Raw genomic sequence first — 18,417 nt, forward strand, 5'->3', positions numbered from 1 at the left:
CCTTAAAGAAAGAAATAGAAGAGGATACCAAGAAATGGAAAAATCTTCCATGCTCATGGATTGGAAGAATCAATATCATCAAAATGTCCATTCTCCCAAAAGCAATTTATAGATTCAATGCAATACCAATCAAGATACCGAAGACCTTCTTCTCAGATCTGGAAAAATTGGTGCTGAAATTTATATGGAGGCACAAGAGACCTTGAATAGCTAAAGCAATCTTGTACAACAAAAACAAAGCCGGAGGCATCACAATACCAGATTTCAGGACATACTACAGGGCAGTTGTAATCAAAACAGCATGGTACTGGTACAGAAACAGATGGATAGACCAATGGAACAGAATTGAAATACCAGAAATCAACCCAAACATCTACAGCCAACTTATATTTGATCAAGGATCTAAAACTAATTCCTTGAGCAAGGACAGTCTATTCAATAAATGGTGCTGGGAAAATTGGATTTCCACGTGCAGAATCATGAAGCAAGACCCCTACTGTCGCTCCCCCTCTTCGTGGAGGAGCAACACAGGACCCTGCGCTGTTCTTTCATCTGCTCGGCCCTCCCCGGGTTTGCTGCTGGTTCTTCCCGGGTTGGCTACTATCCCTTCCACCTCCGTGGAAGGGCAGTTCCCCCTGGCCGCATTCCCCACTTCCGCAGGGGAGCGGCACACCGCCGGCCGGCTCTTCTCGGGGGCTGCACAGGTGTTCCTTCAGCTAGATGTTCCCCATAGATGTTCCTGGTGCATGCCGTCTCTCTCCTCCTTTATAGTCCTCCTCCGCCAATCCTAACTCGGCTGCCCACACGCCAAGTACGCTGCTCTCCAATCAGGAGCAAGTCCTACAGTTAATTGATTGAACTGGAGGCAGCTGTGCGGAAGCTGTTTACTTCTCTCCCAGCGCCATATTGTGGGAGAGCAGATGCATAGAATAAGTCTTAATTCCAGTAACAGTCTAGTCCGGGCTGCTCCCCACAGATCCCCCTTTCTTTTTATTTTTTGGCGTTGATACGCGCCTGTCTTCGGTGTCCCGCGGCACACACTCTGCTCTACTTGCTAGAGTTGCCACAGGCTCTTACAAGTCCTATCAATCAGGAAAACCGAATCCGGGTCCTCTCTTCGCCATGTTGTGAGGAGGTTTTTAGGCGCTGATGCGTGCCTGTGTTCGGTGCCCTGCAGCGCATGCTCTGCTCTGCTAGAACTGCCTGCAGGTGTTTACAAAACCTATCAGGCAAACCGAATCCAAGCCTTCTCATTGCCGTATTGTGGGGGAGACTTATTAGTGTTGGTTTGTGCCTATCTTCGGTGACCTGCAGCTCATACTCTGGTCGAGCTGCTTGCTGGCGCTTACCGCCTTAAATCAGGCAGACCGAATCCAAGCCTAATATTGTTGTATTGTGGGGAAGCCTTACTGATGTTAATTCGTGCCTGTCTTCGGTGACCTGTGGCGCATAAGCTGCTAGCTGCCCGCAGGTGCTCATCGCCTCACTTGATTAGGCAGACCGAATCCAAGCCTTCTCGTTGCCATGTTGAGGGGAGGCCTTATTTTTCTCTATTTCTCTATCTCCGGGCATTTCTATTTCTCCCATTCCACTTCTATCTTCCAGCATTCCTATTTCTCTCACTTTACTTCTAAAACTTCTGTTTCTCTTATCCCCGCAGCTTCCCGGCACCTCGCCCCGCGGTAGCTTCACGGCTCTGCGCGGCTTCCCGGCGCCTCGCCCCGCCGGCGCCCGCCCCGCGGCGGCTTCCCGGCTTTGCGCCGCTCCGCGGTCTCCACGCTTAACCCTTTCGCGTCTGAACCACGGCCTACGCCAGCCCCGTTCCCTATCTATTCACGCCCCGTGCTCTCTCTGCACGCGGCGGCTTCCGCGAGTAACACAGCGTAGCTTACGTGTCCACCACTAGCATTCAATCTAAGTTCCCCGGGCTAGCCTGGCGAATTCAACCCAGCGTACGTCTCCGCCCCATGATTTGGCTTCCCGTCCTTTGCTCCCCGGGCTAATCAGACGGATCCCAACCAGGCTCACATTTCAGCTTCTGGCTTCAACTTTTCGCCCCCTATTCCCGGGCTAACTTGAGAATCCCAAAGTGGCTTTCGTATCCGCCTCGGCCTGCCCCCCACGGCTTCAATTTCCCCAACACTTTTCTCTACCCGGTATGTTTCCCCAAGCTTTCTTCCAACAATATTCCTCCCTCACCTCTCCTGGCCTCTCCCCATAGTCCGCGTCCGAGTCTGTTTGTTCTAGCTTTCACTTTCGCTTTCGACCTTAGAGATTTCTCCCAGCTTCCCCCCGTAGTCCGTATCTGAGTCTATGCCTAGGCTTTCAATAGCTTCTTCCGGCACCCTTTTCGTCCGGCTTTTCCCTAGGCTGTTTGCTAGTCTCTCTCTCCGATATTTTCCCTAGGCTGTTTGCTAGTTTCTCTCTCCGATATTTTCCCAGTTCTTCCCGTTTCTTCCCTCCTAAGTTTCCTATCCGTCCTAGGTTTCCTATCCGAGTTAGGTTTCCTATCCGAGTCAGGTTTCCTATCCGAGTCAGGTTTCCTATCCGAGCTAGGTTTCCTAATCCGAGTCACGGCACCATTATGTCGCTCCCCCTCTTCGTGGAGGAGCAACACAGGACCCTGCGCTGTTCTTTCATCTGCTCGGCCCTCCCCGGGTTTGCTGCTGGTTCTTCCCGGGTTGGCTACTATCCCTTCCACCTCCGTGGAAGGGCAGTTCCCCCTGGCCGCATTCCCCACTTCCGCAGGGGAGCGGCACACCGCCGGCCGGCTCTTCTCGGGGGCTGCACAGGTGTTCCTTCAGCTAGATGTTCCCCATAGATGTTCCTGGTGCATGCCGTCTCTCTCCTCCTTTATAGTCCTCCTCCGCCAATCCTAACTCGGCTGCCCACACGCCAAGTACGCTGCTCTCCAATCAGGAGCAAGTCCTACAGTTAATTGATTGAACTGGAGGCAGCTGTGCGGAAGCTGTTTACTTCTCTCCCAGCGCCATATTGTGGGAGAGCAGATGCATAGAATAAGTCTTAATTCCAGTAACAGTCTAGTCCGGGCTGCTCCCCACACCCTACCTTACACCTTACACAAAAATCCACTCAACATGGATTAAAGACCTAAATCTATGACCTGACACCATCAAGTTACTAGAGAACATTGGAGAAACCCTTCAAGATATTGGCACAGGCAAAGAGTTTCTGGAAAAGACCCGGGAGGCACAGGCAGTCAAAGCCAAAATTAACTATTGGGATTGCATCAAATTGAGAAGTTTCTGTACTGCAAAAGAAACAGTCAGGAGAGTGAAGAGACAACCGTCAGAATGGGAAAAAATATTTGCAAACTATGCAACAGATAAAGGGTTAATCACCAGAATCTACAAAGAGATCAAGAAACTCCACAAAAACAAAACCAACAACCCAATTAAGAGATGGGCCAAGGACCTCAATAGACATTTTTCAAAAGAGGAAATCCAAATGGCCAACAGGCACATGAAAAAATGTTCAAGGTCATTAGCAATCAGAGAAATGCAAATCAAAACCACAATGAGGTTTCACCTCACCCCGGTTAGAATGGCTCACATGCAGAAATCTACCAACAACAGATGCTGGCGAGGATGTGGGGAAAAAGGGACACTAACCCACTGTTGGTGGGAATGCAAACTGGTCAAGCCACTATGGAAGTCAGTCTGGAGATTCCTCAGAAACCTGAAGATAACCCTACCGTTCGACCCAGCCATCCCACTCCTTGGAATTTACCCAAAGGAATTTAAATCGGCAAACAAAAAAGCGGTCTGCAGCCTAATGTTTATTGCAGCTCAATTCACAATAGCTAAGACCTGGATCCTTCTTCATTCAACTAACATATTTTGAGCACGTACAGGCTTAGGGCTCGACATTGGAGTGCAGCGTGAGGGCAAGCTGTTGGGGCATCCTTGCGTAGAGGCCTGTAGCATGCTGCAGAGTGCCACTGGTGCTCTGCATTCCCAGAGTGGGGTGCCCAGCCCAGTCTTATTTAAGTTGGTTCTGAAGGACTTTAAGAGCAGGGGGATGTGTATTCCTAGGAGACAGAACCACCTGTGATGTCTTAGTGACAGGTGAGTGAGGGAGGCCAGTTCGTAGAGCTGCGTGGTGCCAGTAGCTGGAATGACAGAAAGGGGACAGATGGACTTTTAAAAAAAGAGCAGTGTGATTCAATTGTAGTTTTTTTTTTTTTTTACAGGCAGAGTGGACAGTGAGAGAGAGAGAGAGACAGAGAGAAAGGTCTTCCTTTGCTGTTGGTTCACCCTCCAATGGCTGCCATGGCTGGCGCACTGCGCTGATCCAATGGCAGGAGCCAGGTACTTATCCTGGCCTCCCATGGGGTGCAGGACCCAAGTACTTGGGCCATCCTCCACTGCACTCCCTGGCCACAACAGAGAGCTGGCCTGGAAGAGGGGCAAAAGGGACAGAATCTGGTGCCCCGACCGGGACTAGAACCCGGTATGCCGGCGCCACAAGGCAGAGGATTAACCTAGTGAGCCGCGGTGCCGGCTCAGTTGTAGTTTAAGTACTCTAGTTTCTTAGCCTGTTTTAACAGAATACCTGAGACTGGGTGATTTTTAAAGAACAGTTTTATTTCTTCAGTTCTAGAGGCTAGCAAGCCCAGGGTCAGGGGCCTGCCTTTGTCAAGGGCCTTCTTACTATATCATCCTACAGCAGAAGGCAGGAGGGCAAGAGATAGAAAGAAAAAGGAAGGGGCTGAACTCATCCTGTTATGAGTGTCAGTTCCCCACTCCTGCACATAGTATTAACCCATTCTGTCCTCATGACCTATGACATCTTAAAGGTCCCATCTCAACACTGTTGCATTGGGTTTAAGTTTCCAACATGTGAACTTCAGGTGACACAGTCAACCGTAGTAACAAGTGTACAATTGGGTGGTTTTTAATGTATTCACAGAATTATATAACCTTTACCACTGTCAATTTCAGAAGAATTTGATTACCCCAGAGATAAACCCTGTACCCTGCACAGTCATCCCCTTGTTCAGACCTTTGCTTAGCCCCTAAATACCAGTATAGTTTCATCTCTGTGGAGATGTGCCTATTCTAGACATTTCATGCAAATTACATTATATAGTAGATGGTCCTTTGTGACCGGCATCTTTCACTTAGCAGGTTTTCAAGGTTCATTCATGTCGTAGCATGTGTCAGTACCCCAGTTCTTTTTATTGCTGAATATTCTGTTGTATGGATGTACTGTATTTTGTTAATCCATTCATCAGATGGTACACGTTTGGGTTATTTCTACTGGGGCTATCATGCATGATGCTGCTATGGAAAAACATTTGTATACAAATTTTTATTTGGACGCATATTTTCATTTGTCTTGGGTATATACCTGGGGGGGGGGGACAGGTGGGATGGACAAGCCAGGGTGGGTGCCAGGAGGTAAGGCTGATGAAGAAGTCAGGAGTGACCCCTGGGCTTCTGGCACAGGTGGCTGCATGGAAAATGGTGCTGAGGAGGGAATTGAAAGTCGAGCAGGTCTGGGGGAGAAGACTGCCAGGTCAAAGCCTTTCAGGGCCAGTCAGCTGCTGGCATGGTGCAGGGTGTTCTGGTGCCTCCTCGCATGATTTTCCTAGGCAGTTGTGTTTTATTAGCTGAACCTCTGTTCCTGGTAGAGGAACAGTGGCAGTACCAAGCTGAGACTAATAATCTTCGAGATCACATACACCGTTGGGCACACGCACACCGTGAAATTCTTCTGTCGTCTCATGGTTTGTTTTATGATCAGAATAAAAAAATCTTCCTCTTCTCACAAATATGCAAACAGCTCATTTTGTAGTCCAGATGTCTTGATGGAGGAAAGAAAAATCTCATTTCACACTGGCACATGTGATGCCAGGAAATCTCAGCTCTCCCAGGGTGCTAGAAAATTAAAATTGTAGTAAATAGCGTTGGATCTAGACAATGAGATATGTAGCCATTTGTACCAAATGAAATTGGCTTTGATTGGCCTTAGCTTTTTCCTATTTCGTTTCTCTCAGGTATCAACCCCTCTCCCACCTAGCCTTTGAAATGAAGGCAGCTGCTCTTCTGCTCATCGGAGGCTGAGTAGGGTTAAGTGTCCCAACCTTGTAGAGGGAGAGAAGGCTGCACACTCCCTTGGGAATATGTCTGAGTTCAGGAGCCCTGTTTCTCATGGTGAGGCTGAATTTGGGCATCACATGCTGACTGTGGTCCTGTTGCCTGCAGGTTGTGATTGCCACCAACATTGCAAAGACGTCACTGACCATTGATGGCATCTGCTACGTGATGGACCCTGGATTCGTGAAGCAGAAAGTTTACAATTCCAAGACAGGGGTCGACCAGCCCGTGGTAACACCTATTTCCCAGGTATGGGAGCTTTTACCAGTAGCTTTCCTGAAAAGCCTCAGTAGGGCTTTTTGAAATTTTTTATGATTCTATATTTTGAACTTTGTTTTCAAAAGATGAACTTTTGAAAGTTCATCTACTGGGATAAGGGACGGCTTTATATTGTTTGTTTCTAGTTTTTAGAGTAGTGTTTCAACATGAAAATACCCTATAAAACCTGAAGTTCAAAGAATATTTGAATCCAGGCACTAGATTACCCAATTTAGGTGGGAAGAATGTATTTTTTAATACTACTTATTTACCTCAGATAATGATCATGTATGAAATGCATTTGTTAACTATGAAATAATTTCCTACCTAAATTCTATTTAAAAATGAATCATCTAATCAGCTTGTTCAGGGCAGTTTGGAAATAATGTGTCCAAAATTGAAAAGTTCATCTTTTTAACCCGTTTCTAGGGATAAATCAGAAAGTTAGGAATGATTGAACACATAACCAGAGGAATGGAAGAGGGTTTTCATGGAAGCATTGTTCATATTAGGGAAACCTGGTAAAATTCTAAATGAGTTCCAGAAGGGAAGCAGTTTAGTAAAATATGATGTATCCATGCCGTAGAACGTCATATGGCATTAACATGGGGCTGTGTATTTATATTTAATGTAACTGTGATACATTATTTGAAAAAGTGAGCTATAAAAAGAGCATGAGTGGTGCAATTTAATTTTGGCTTAAGAATTAGACGGTGTGGATTTCTGCAGCGCCTGTGTGAGTGAGGCGTGCCCAGGATGAAAACTTGCAGCTAGCGAGGTTCTTTCTGGCCGGTGCTGCTGAGGGATGTGCAGGTTCTTCTCTTCCATATTGCCTCATCTCTTACAGGGCATATGGGTCACTTTCAGAATCTGTAAAACCCCTCATAAGACTATCTCCAGTTTGAGACTTGAGCAATAATAGTGGATAGCTCAGGGTACTTCCTAAGTGCCTGACACTGTCCTGGGTACTTTCATACACTGACTCAGTACAGTCTCACTTCTGTCCCGTGTGGTAGATATTATCCTCATTTCACGGATGAGGCTGGGGCACAGAGGGCTGCAGTGGCTTGCCTAACATCACACAGCTGGTAATGGCAAGATTGGAGTCTGGACTGGTTGTGGTGTGTGTGCTCTGCACCCTGCTCCAGGTGGGGTGTGATGCCCAAGGTCACTGGGAAGTTAGTTACACCACCTCTGCTGACCTGGAGAAACATTGGCAGCATGCTGGTGTGTGCCACCACTGTGCATGGTTGCTGCCTGGGTTAGTGTGAGTAGTCGTCCTTTTGAACTTCGATTAACATGTAGTGCTATACACTTTTGAGGTACAGTGCAATACCCCAACCTATATACACAGCATAAACCAATCAAACCAGACAGCTTCTCTGTGTCTTTATCTTTTCTTTGTGTTTGGAGCCTACCAGATCCTCTCTTCTAGTTCTTTTTTTTTTTTTTAAGACAGAGTTACAGAGAGAGAGGTCTTCCATCCGCTGGTTCATTCCCCAGATGGCCCCAACAGCCAGAGCTGCACCAATACAAAGCCAGGAGCCAGGAGCCAGGAGCTTGGAGCTTCTTCTGGGTCTCCCACGCGGGTGCAGGGGCCCAAAGACTTGGGCCATCCTCTAGTGCTTTCCCAGGCCATAGCAGAAAGCTGGATTGGAAGAGGAGCAGCCAGGATTGGAACCGGTGCCCAGATGGGATGCTGTTGCTTTGGGGCAGGGCTTTAACCCGCTGTGCCACAGCGCCAGCCGCCTTCCAGTTCTTTAATACAGAACATAATACATTAATTAGTTGTTCTCGTACCCCATTCTTTGGTTGGAGCTGGCTTAGCAATTTGTAAATCGTACTGTCTGTAACAACAGATGGCTTTGTCAGAAAATGACCCTCTTCAGATTGCTCTTCAGTGGCTACTGGTAACCTACAACTAAACTGCTTTTTTTTCCATTTAAGAAATTAGCATCCTACCTCCTTACCCCCAAGTCCAGAAGTAGTAATGTTTTCAGAAAATAGAAGAAAGCATTTTTAATTACCATAATTCTATTGCCACCATTGTCATCATTTTGGGATTTTTCTTTCTGATCTTATTTTTGTTTCTGTTGTGATTACAATTAATTCTAGTAGTCAGTTAAGTATGCAGTTTTGTGTATTTTTTACAGATTTAATTTTACAGACTATTAAAATAATAAATATTTGGGGACTGGCATTGTTGTGTAGTGGGTAAAGCCACTTTCTATGACACTGGCATCCCATATGGGTGCCAATTTGTGCCCCAGCTGCTCCACTTTTGATCCAACTCCCTGGGCCCCTCCTACCCATGTGAGAGACCTGAAAGAAGCTCTTGACTTCTGGCTTTGGCCTGGCCCAGCCCTGGCTGCTGCAGCCATCTGGGGAGTAAACCAATGGGTGGAAGATTCTCTCTCTCTCTCTCTGCTTCTGACATTCAAATAAATAAGCAAAGCCTTAAAAAAGAATACATGTTCATTATTGAATATTTGGTAAATAATAAGGAAAATAGAACTCAACTGCAAGCCTGCTGTCAGAGGTAACCACTATAAACATTTTAGGTATTTTTTCCTAGTCATTCCCTTCTACTAGTTTATATATACACATAAAGACTCCTTACAAATTTAGTATTATGTTGTTTCATAATTTACTTTTTTTCCACTGTCACTAACCATTGTAAACCTGATTTTTAAATTGGCTACAAAGTCATCATTGGAGTGGTTAACAGTTAATTTATTTCACTTCCATTTTGGTCCTGTTTGTCATCTTGTTTTAAATTTTCTACTTTTCTTCCATTTACCCTGCTTGTATTTGCCTCCCTTGAACAAACTTCCCTGAAGTGTGAAGTCTGGAGAGGGGATGGTAAGAGTGAGAGCACTGGTAGTCGAAGAAATGGTGTAAAGAAGGTGAAGTGCACCTCAGTTCTGACTCTGCAGGTTACTACGTACTCCACTTTTTACTGACTTCCCAGCTAAGCTGTGAAGCAACATTTACCAGATATGTTAATTTTCTGTGCCCACCCCTCCAGGCTCAGGCAAAGCAATGAGCTGGCAGAGCTGGGAGAACAGGTCCAGGGAACGTGCCTACTGAGATGAAATGCTGACCACCAGCGGGTCAGAAATCTAGAGAACCAACTTAGTGAGCACAGTGCTGTTGCTCAAGGTAGAAATCATTGTCTTGTTAGAATGGGTTGATGGAATAGTTCAATCCTAGGCGTTACTCAGTGAATCTCAGTTTTATGAACCTCGTTAAATACTTCAGTAACCTCATGGAACCCATCCCTTTGAGTGAAATGCAAACAGCACTCACAATGGCCTCTCCTTGGCAGCCTGGGGCTAAGTTGGCATGTGTGCTGTGACCACACATGTTTCTTACCATAATGACCAGTAGGAGATTTAGTTGTAAAAGGTTTCAGTTAGGAATGCTTTGTAAAGGAAATTAGAAAAAGTCAGTGCCAGACTGTGGACAGATATGCTTGACCTCTTTATCATTCACATGCAGTTTTATTGTTTCAGAAGGAGAGGAAAATCCTCCTTGTCCAGAAACTGTGCAAGGGAGCAGAGTGATCCTCTGGGGCTCAGTTTTCATTCTGAGTCATTGAATTCCTCTCAGTGCTTAGTGAAGACCATCATTGTGTCTTGGCAGCAGGAGCGGCATGTGTAATATCCCAGCTGATGGCATTTCCCCCGACACCGATGTGCCTTGCAGCCTGCTACTTTCCTGGTGCAGAACGCTCTGATATCAATTATTCATTCCCTGTAAGGAGACTAAAACAGAGCTTCAGGCAAAAAACAGCTCCAGTCTCTGGGACACGAGTAGGGAGGCATCTGTGGCTCTGATGCCTGCCCCAGACTGGGTGACCTCGGCCACACTTGTCTGTCTCAGATGGGGCCTATTAATGGTATCTGTTGTAAAGGTTAGTGAAGGGGCTGGCACTGTGGCTTAGTGGGTACCTGCAGCACCGGCATCCCATGTGGGCAGCAGTTCAAGTCCCAGCTGCTCCACTTCTGACTCAGCTCCCTGGTAATGCCCCTGGGAAAGCAGTGGAGGACGGCACAACTGCTTGGACCCCTGCACCCATGTGGGAGACCAGGAGGAAGCTCCAGGCTCCTGGCTTTAGCCTGGCCCAGCCCAGCTTTTGCGGCCATTTAGGGAGCGAACCAGCAAGTGGAAGAGCTCTTTCTCTGTCTCTCCTCCCAGCCCTCTGTAACTCTGCCTTTTTTTTTTTCCAAAGATTTATTTATTTACGGGGCTGGCACTGTGGCTCCGTGGGTTAACGCCCTGACCTGAAGCACTGGCATCCCATATGGATGCCATTTGGGCACCGGTTTGAGACCCGGATGCTGCACTGCCCATCCAGCTCTCTGCTATGGCCTGGGAAAGCAGTAGAAGATGGACTCTGACTCTCAAGTAAATAAATAAATAAATAAATTTCATTTATTAATAAATAAATAGGCCAGCGCCACCACTCAGTAGGCTAATCCTCCACCTGCAGCACCAGCACACCGGGTTCTAGTCCCAGTTGGGGCGCTGGATTCTGTCCCGGTTGCTCCTCTTCCAGTCCAACTCTTTGCTGTGGCCCGGGAGTGCAGTGGAGGATGGTCCAGGTCCTTGGGCTCTACACCCACATGGGAGACCAGGAGAAGCACCTGGCTCCTGGCTTCAGATCAGCATGGTGCGCCGGCTGTGCCTGCCACAGCGGCCATTGTGGGGGTAAACCAACGGAAAAGGAAGACCTTTCTCTCTGTCTCTCACTGTCCACTCTGCCTGTCCATAAATAAATAAATAAATAAATAATATTTGAAAGAGTTACACAGAGAAAAGCAGAGGCAGAGAGAGGGAGAGAAAGGTCTTCCATCTATTGGTTTACTCCCCAATTGGCCACAATAGCTAGAGCTGTGCCGATCTGAAGCCAGGAGTCAGGAGCTTCTTCCAGGTCTCCCATGCTGGTGCAAGGACCCAAGGACTTGGGCCATCTTTCACTGCTTTCCCGGGCCATAGCAGAGCCTGCATGGGAAGTGGAGCAGATGGGACTTGAACCAGCGCCCATGTGGGATGCCAGCACTACAGGTGATGGCTTTACCCACTATGCCACAGTGCCAGCCCCAAACTCTGCCTTTCAAGTAAATGAATCTTTTTTTTAAGGATTAGTGCAATAATGCAGATAAAGACATTTGGCACAGTGCTTAATAATTGCTTACAAAATTCCTCATAGTTATTATTCATACAGTAAGCATTTGTTAAACACTTCCATTTGTGGTCACAGTCACTTTATGAGAAAGCAAGGAAGCAAGCTTAGATCCTAGCACATCACCCATTATCCACACCCGAATGGTGCATCATTCAGTCCTCTCTTAGTTATCATATGTGCTGACACATGGTGAACACCTGTTACGTGCCAGGCATGGAGATCACACTGGGTTGTGGCTTTGTTAACAGTGCTCACTGTTGTAAACCCTTTGAGAGGAAGGACCCTACCTGAATCATTTTTTTAAAGATGTATACATTCAGGGGCTGGTATTTTGGTGCAGTGGGTTAAGCCACAGCCTGCAGTGCAGGCATCCTTTATGACTGCTGGTTTGAGTCCTGGCTGATCCTTCCAGTGCAGCTCTCTGCTAATGCACCTGGGAAAGCAGTGAAAGGTGGGCAAAGTGCTTGGGCCCCTACCACCCACATTTGAGACCTGAATGGAGTTCTAGGCCTGAGCCCAGCCTCTACAGCTATTTGGGGAGTAAATTGGCAGGTGGAATATATTTCTCTATTTCTTTCTCTCTTTAACTCTGTCTTTCAAATAAATAAATAAGTCCGTAAGAAAAATGTGTTTATTTGAAAGAGTGACAGAGAGAGAGAGGTGTCTTCCATCCACTGATTGACTCCCAGATGTCCATAACACCTGGGGTTAGGCCAAGCTAAAGCCAGGATCCAGGAACTCCATCTGGATCTTCCAGGTGGGGTGGCAGGGAACCAGGTGCTTGGGCCGTTACCTTCTGTGTTGTAGGCTAACCTGGATCAGGACATAGAGTAGCAAGAAAAAAAAAAACCATACAGGTGTAACCACTTCCTCAGGTCTTCATGCCTGTGTCACTTAAAACTTAGAATAAATAAATTTGTTTTGCTTAAAAGCAAAAGAACATGGAGTAGCTGGGATTTGAACCATGCATTCCTGTGGGATGTGGGCATCCCAAGCAGTATCTTAAACTGTGCCACCATGCCTGTCCCCTTAGTCATCATTATACCCCTACCACCTTAACATCATACAAGGTACAGTAGGAATAACGTATGCAAGAGATAGTATATTTATGCAAGAGCTGGTGTATTGCCCTTCCATTGTAAAATACATCATAAAATATACCATTATCATTTTGTTAAGTGTATAATTCAGTGGTATTATTCATAGTATTGTACAGCCATCACCACTATCCATTTCTAAAACTTACCATCCCAAACAGAAGCTCTGTACCTGTTAACCAATAACTCTGCCTTCCCCTCTCCCAGTGGCCTTTGAGAGTCACTGTTCTACTTTCTGTCTCTATGATAATTTTGCCTGTTTTACATGCCTCATAGACATGGAATCACAGTGTTTGTCCTTTAGTATCTAGCTGATTTCACCTAGCATGTAACATGTACCAGAATTTCATTCTTTTTTAAATGTCACGCCATGGTGTGAATATAGCACGTTGTATTTCAGTTCATCTGTTGATGGGCATTTGGGAGTGCTTCTACCTTCTGGTTGTTATGAATAACGTTACTGTGAACTTCAGTATATGAGTACCTCTGAGTCCCTGCTTTCAGTTCTTATAGGCATACACATACAGGAGTGATTGCTGGCCATGTGGTGATTCTACGTGTAACTTATTAAAGAATTACCAACCAGTGCTGGCTGTGGCATAGTGGGTAAAGCTGCTGCCTGCAGTACCAGTATCCCATGTGGGTGCTGGTTTGAGTCCTGGCTGCTTCACTTTTTTTTTTTTAGGATTTATTTATTTACTTGAAAGTCAGAGTTACACAGAGGAGAGGCAGAGAGAGAGAGAGAGGGAGAGAGGTCTTCCATCCACTGGTTCACTCCCCAGATGGCTGCAATGGCCAGAGCTGTGCCAATCTGAAGCCAGGAACCAGGAGCTTCTTCCAGGTCTCCCACACGGTTGCAGAGGCAGGGGCCCAAGGACTTGGGCCATCTTCCACTGCTTTCCCAGGCCTTAGCAGAGCCTGTATCGGAAGTGGAGCAGCTAGGACTAGAGCTGGTGCCCATATGGGAAGCTGGCACTGCAGGTGGCAGCTTTACCCACTACGCTGCAGCACCGGCCCCATGGCTGTTTCACTTCTAATCCAGCTCCCTGCTAATGCACCTGGGAAAGCAGTGGAGGATGGCCCAAGTCCTTAGGCCCCTGCACACACATGGGAGACTGGGTGAAACTCCTGGCTACTGGCTTCAGCCTGGCCCAGCCCTGGTCGTTGCAGCCATTTGGGGAGTGAACCAGCAGATGAAAGACCTTGTCCTTCCCTCTCTCTCTCTCTCTGTAACTCTGACTTTCAAATAAATAAAGAAATCTTGAAAAAAGATCACCAAATTGTTCCCACAGTAGCTGCTCTATTTTACAGACCTACCAGCAACAGCGAAGGTTTCCCATTTCTGCCATTCTTGCCAATGATTTAATTTATTTGAAAGGCAGAGTGACAGAAAGGGATCTCCTGTCTGCTGGTTCACGCCCCAAAAGGCTGCAACAGCCCAAATCCAGGAGCTTAGAACTCCATCTGAGTCTCCTGTCTCCTGTGTGGGTACAGGGGCTCAAGCACTTGGGCTATGTTACACTGCCTTCCTAGATGCATTAAAAGGAGCTGAATTGGAACTGGAGCAGCTGCAATCAGCACTCATATGGGATGCTGATGTACAGGCAGTGAGTGGCTTACGCCACTGAGTTTTGTGTAACCTAGTCTTGGGTGGTACCACTGCTCTCGCTGGTGATTCTTAATTACAGCTGAAGGATCAGGGAGGAAAGACACAAGTCACCTCCCTCCGTGGTAACACTGACGAGCTGCACTCTCCCATCCGTGCTTTCTTCTCTTCTAGGCCATGGGCATCAATGACCTGCTCTCCTTTGACTTCATGGATGCCCACCCAAGGAGACCTTATCACAGCCATGGAGCAGCTGTACACACGGGGGGCCCTGGACGACGAGGCCTTCTCACCCACCTGGGCCACAGCGTAAAGACAGAACTCACTGCCTGCACTTTTGGAAAGACTCGCAAGCCTTCTGTATTCTGTGGTTTTGCAAAATCAAACTCTGAGGCCCTGAATGAGTTCTAGATGCCTTGTTTTTAACCTGAACTTTCCACCAAAACTTTAAACCGTTTCTTTACAGAAAAAGAGATTCTATTCAGTTAGTTTTACCTCAGGATACATTTAGATTGTGGAGTCTGGTCTTTAATTTTAGGAGATGTTTGCACAATTCCCATGTACCCCAGTGGTAGTGATGTTCTTGGCTACATACATTCTGCCGGGTTTATTTGGGAGGAAAGAAAGCAACAACATTTTTCTGACGAAGACAGCCAGCCTATGTTGTCACACTTTGCGTGGTCTGTTTTCCCCATGCCCAGTGTCATTTGTGTATCTTCTTTAAAGAAATGGTTATTCAAATCTTTACCTTATTTTTAAATTTTTTATTTTTTTATTTTTATTTATTTATTTTGTTTGGGGGCAGGTAGAGTTAGACAGTGAGAGAGAGAGAGAGAGATCTTTTATCCACTGTTTCATTCCCCAAATGGCTGCAATGGCCAGAGCTGAGCCAGGCCAAAGCCAGGAGCCTGCAGCCTTCTTTGGGTCTCCCACGTGGGTGCAGGGGCCCAGACTCGGACCATCTTCCTTTGCTTTCCCAGGCCACAGCAGAGAGCTGGATCGGAAGTGGAGCAGCCAGGACTCTAACTGGTGCCTACATAGTATGCTGGCACTGCAAGCAGTGACCCCACCTACTATACCAGAGTGCCGGCCCTGTTTCCTATTTTTAATTGGGTTGTTTATCATTTTGTTGTTGAGTTGTATGAGTTGTCATTCTGGAGGAGTGTTTTTTACATCTGAGACTGTTGTTCATAACTAAAAGGTGGAAACACCCGGGATGTCCACCTGTGAGTGCTCCACAGGGCTCTTCCACAGGGAAGCAACTGCAGTTTCTTCTTCTCCCTCCAGATGGCAGAGTTCCCTCTGAAGCCCATGCTGTGCAAACTGCTCATCATGTCTGTGTATCTGGGGTGCAATGAGGAAATGCTGACCATCGTATCCATGCTGTCTGTGCAGAATGTCTTCTACCGGCCCAAGGTAGGAAGTTCAGGCCCACATTCAGATAGTGGGGCCATGGACTTGGGGGAAATCATCCTGTTGCTATGGACACTTTTAACAGGGTGTGGAGGACTCCCTAAAACTGCAGGATGTTCAGTGAGTAAGTGTTAGGTGGAAAGTGATCTTCTGTCGACTGCTCTTCAGGATGAACAAGCCCTCAAAGATCAGAAGAAGGCCAAATCCCAGCAGACTGAAGGGGACCACCTCATTCTGCTGGCTGTGTACAACTCCTGGAAGAACAACAAATTCTCTATCCCCTGGTGCTATGAGAACTTTATCCAGGCTCATTCCCTGCGCCAAGCTCAAGACATTTGAAAACAGATGTTAGGCATAATGGACAGGTAAGCCAGGAATCTGGGCACTTCCTGTGTTTGGGTTGCAGCTCCCTGAGTATCAGTTTGTCTCCTTAAGTAACCATATGCACCTGTAGCTGCAGACACCTGTACTCTGGCTGCTCATGTAACACTTTTCCTGAAGCTTTTCCATCCTGTTATAGTCCTTTTGTCCAGGCAGAGGTGCAGCTGAGGGTCACTTCAGAAAGTTTCTAAGGGGGCCAGCATCGTGGCACAGTGGATTAAGTGCCACCAGCATCACGGCATCCCATGTGTGCACCAGTTCAAGTGTTCGAGTCCTGGCTACTCCACATCAGATCAGGCTCCTGGGAGAGCAGCAGAAGATGGCCCAAGTGCTTGGGTCCCTACCACCCCCATGTCCCTCTCCCTCCCTTCCCCCCTCCCCTCTCCCCCTTTCCTCTCCCTTCCCATCCACCTCCCCTCCCCTGCCCTCAATTGTAAGAATTGTAGATGTGAAATTTTATATTCTTTTTTAGTCATATTGTACAGCCTTAAAAAAGAAAAATAAGTGTCAATTTGAGTAATGGTACAAAAGCAATCTGGTATTCAAAGAAGATTTATCGACATACATACACAAGGGAATTTTAAAAATATTTAGCAAAAATGGAATTAGTAGGCAAGTTCATTTTTGTATAAAAATACATAAATTTATGCAGTTTTTATAATACATATTCTCTTTGTATTTTAGACTCATAGCATCCCAGATCTAATCATGATAATACAGTATGCTTTTCTCCAATATGACAACATTCTTGTGTACCATTGTTACCTGATTTCATGAATTAATAGTATTTATTTTTGTTCAGCAGTGTATTTCTGTCTCATCTAATGGTCAATGATTACTTCAATTTTTCCACATATCAGACATGTTCAGGGAACAAAGCAGGAAAATTTGCAGGATTCACTCTGCCTGTCTTTTTCATTTAGTCTTGCACATACCTATTTTTTTTTTGACAGGCAGAGTTAGACAATGAGAGAGACAGAGAGAAAGGTCTTTCTTTTTCTGTTGGTTCACCCCCAAATGGCTACCATGGCCAGCGCACTGCGGCTGGCATGCTGGGCCTATCCGAAGCCAAGAGCCAGGTGTCTCCTCCTGGTCTCCCATGCAGGTGCAGGGCCCAAGAACCTGGGCCATCCTCCACTGCCTTCCCGGGCCACAGCAGAGAGCTGGACTGCAAGAGGAGCAACCAGGACAGAACGGCACCCCAACCAGGACTAGAACCTGGGGTGCCGGCGCCACAGGCGGAGGATTAGCCAAGTGAGCTGTGGCGCCGGCTGCACATATCTATTAACATTTCACTGATGGGCTGGAGACAAAGGCTAGCTGTCCCAAAGCCCACCTCATTCTCTTCTTTTTTTTGTCTGGATTCTCTTAGTTTGTCTTTGAATATTTTATTGTATCCTCTGAATATCATTGAAAAAGGAAACAACTTTTTAGGTTCAAGTTAATATTATTCTTGATATATGAGATATAAATTATCTCAGCCACCAAATGGTCAAGTTTTGCTTAGAAAAGTAAATGCAACATTTTGAAAACACCATTCTCATCTTCAGATATGAAGAGTTGTATCAATATATTATTTAATATGGAAATGTACTTGTGTTTTAGAAAAAATAATGTGTCATATAGTAAGATTGCTTGAATAAATGTGTTCTTGTTTCTGAAGACTACAAGTCATTTTGGGTGTCTAGATTTCCCTAATTTCTGTTTGTATTATGCTTTTATTTCCAGTGCCATTTTTCCATGTACTCTCTGTATCTTACTCGTTCAGTTTGACACCTGACTTCAATCAAATAAATCAGCTTGCTGTATTTTAAGTACAACTATGAGCCAGATATATTTTGAGAAAAATGTACATTCATATTTTCAAAATTTGATTGGTATCCCTCATAACTTCTTCAGTGGTATGTTTTATCGTTGATCTATGCCTCTGTGGTTTACTGAAGTACCTGTTCCTTCAGTGAATACCAAGAGGTGTGTGCTGGGCAGAGGCAGGTAGCTCTGGTCAGTGCTCAAGGGTTGGGCAAGAATCCATGATGATACTCAAGTTGGGCTTGTATATCTCTATTGTCAACAAGTGGGAGGGTATTATCATGCCTGTTGCCATAATCTCCACCTCATCTCTCTTTCTAGTTGATCAGTGCCCAGGATTGTCCCACAGTGGGCATGAACTGCAAAAAAGAGATATGCAGTCCTCAGAATGAGCATGGAACCCTGAGCAGAGACTTATCCCAGGCAATCAGGGAGTTCTGAGCCAGGCACAATGATTGCCCAGGGACCCAGCTAGGCCCCATACCCTTTCAGTCCCAGATTTCCCACAGTCATGGAGTACAGAGCATCCTCTCTCTGCCC

At 46.3% G+C, this 18,417-nt stretch overlaps 1 pseudogene; it reads left to right on the top strand.

The window, feature by feature from the left end:
* Positions 1 to 18,417, top strand: part of LOC149119931 (ATP-dependent RNA helicase DHX8-like) — a 45,401-nt pseudogene that overhangs the window by 9,450 nt on the left and 17,534 nt on the right.

The sequence above is a fragment of the Oryctolagus cuniculus genome, chromosome 21 (genome assembly GCF_051225735.1).
Source record: "Oryctolagus cuniculus isolate XC-2025 breed Fujian yellow rabbit chromosome 21, ASM5122573v1, whole genome shotgun sequence".
NCBI classification, from domain to species: Eukaryota; Metazoa; Chordata; class Mammalia; order Lagomorpha; family Leporidae; genus Oryctolagus; species Oryctolagus cuniculus.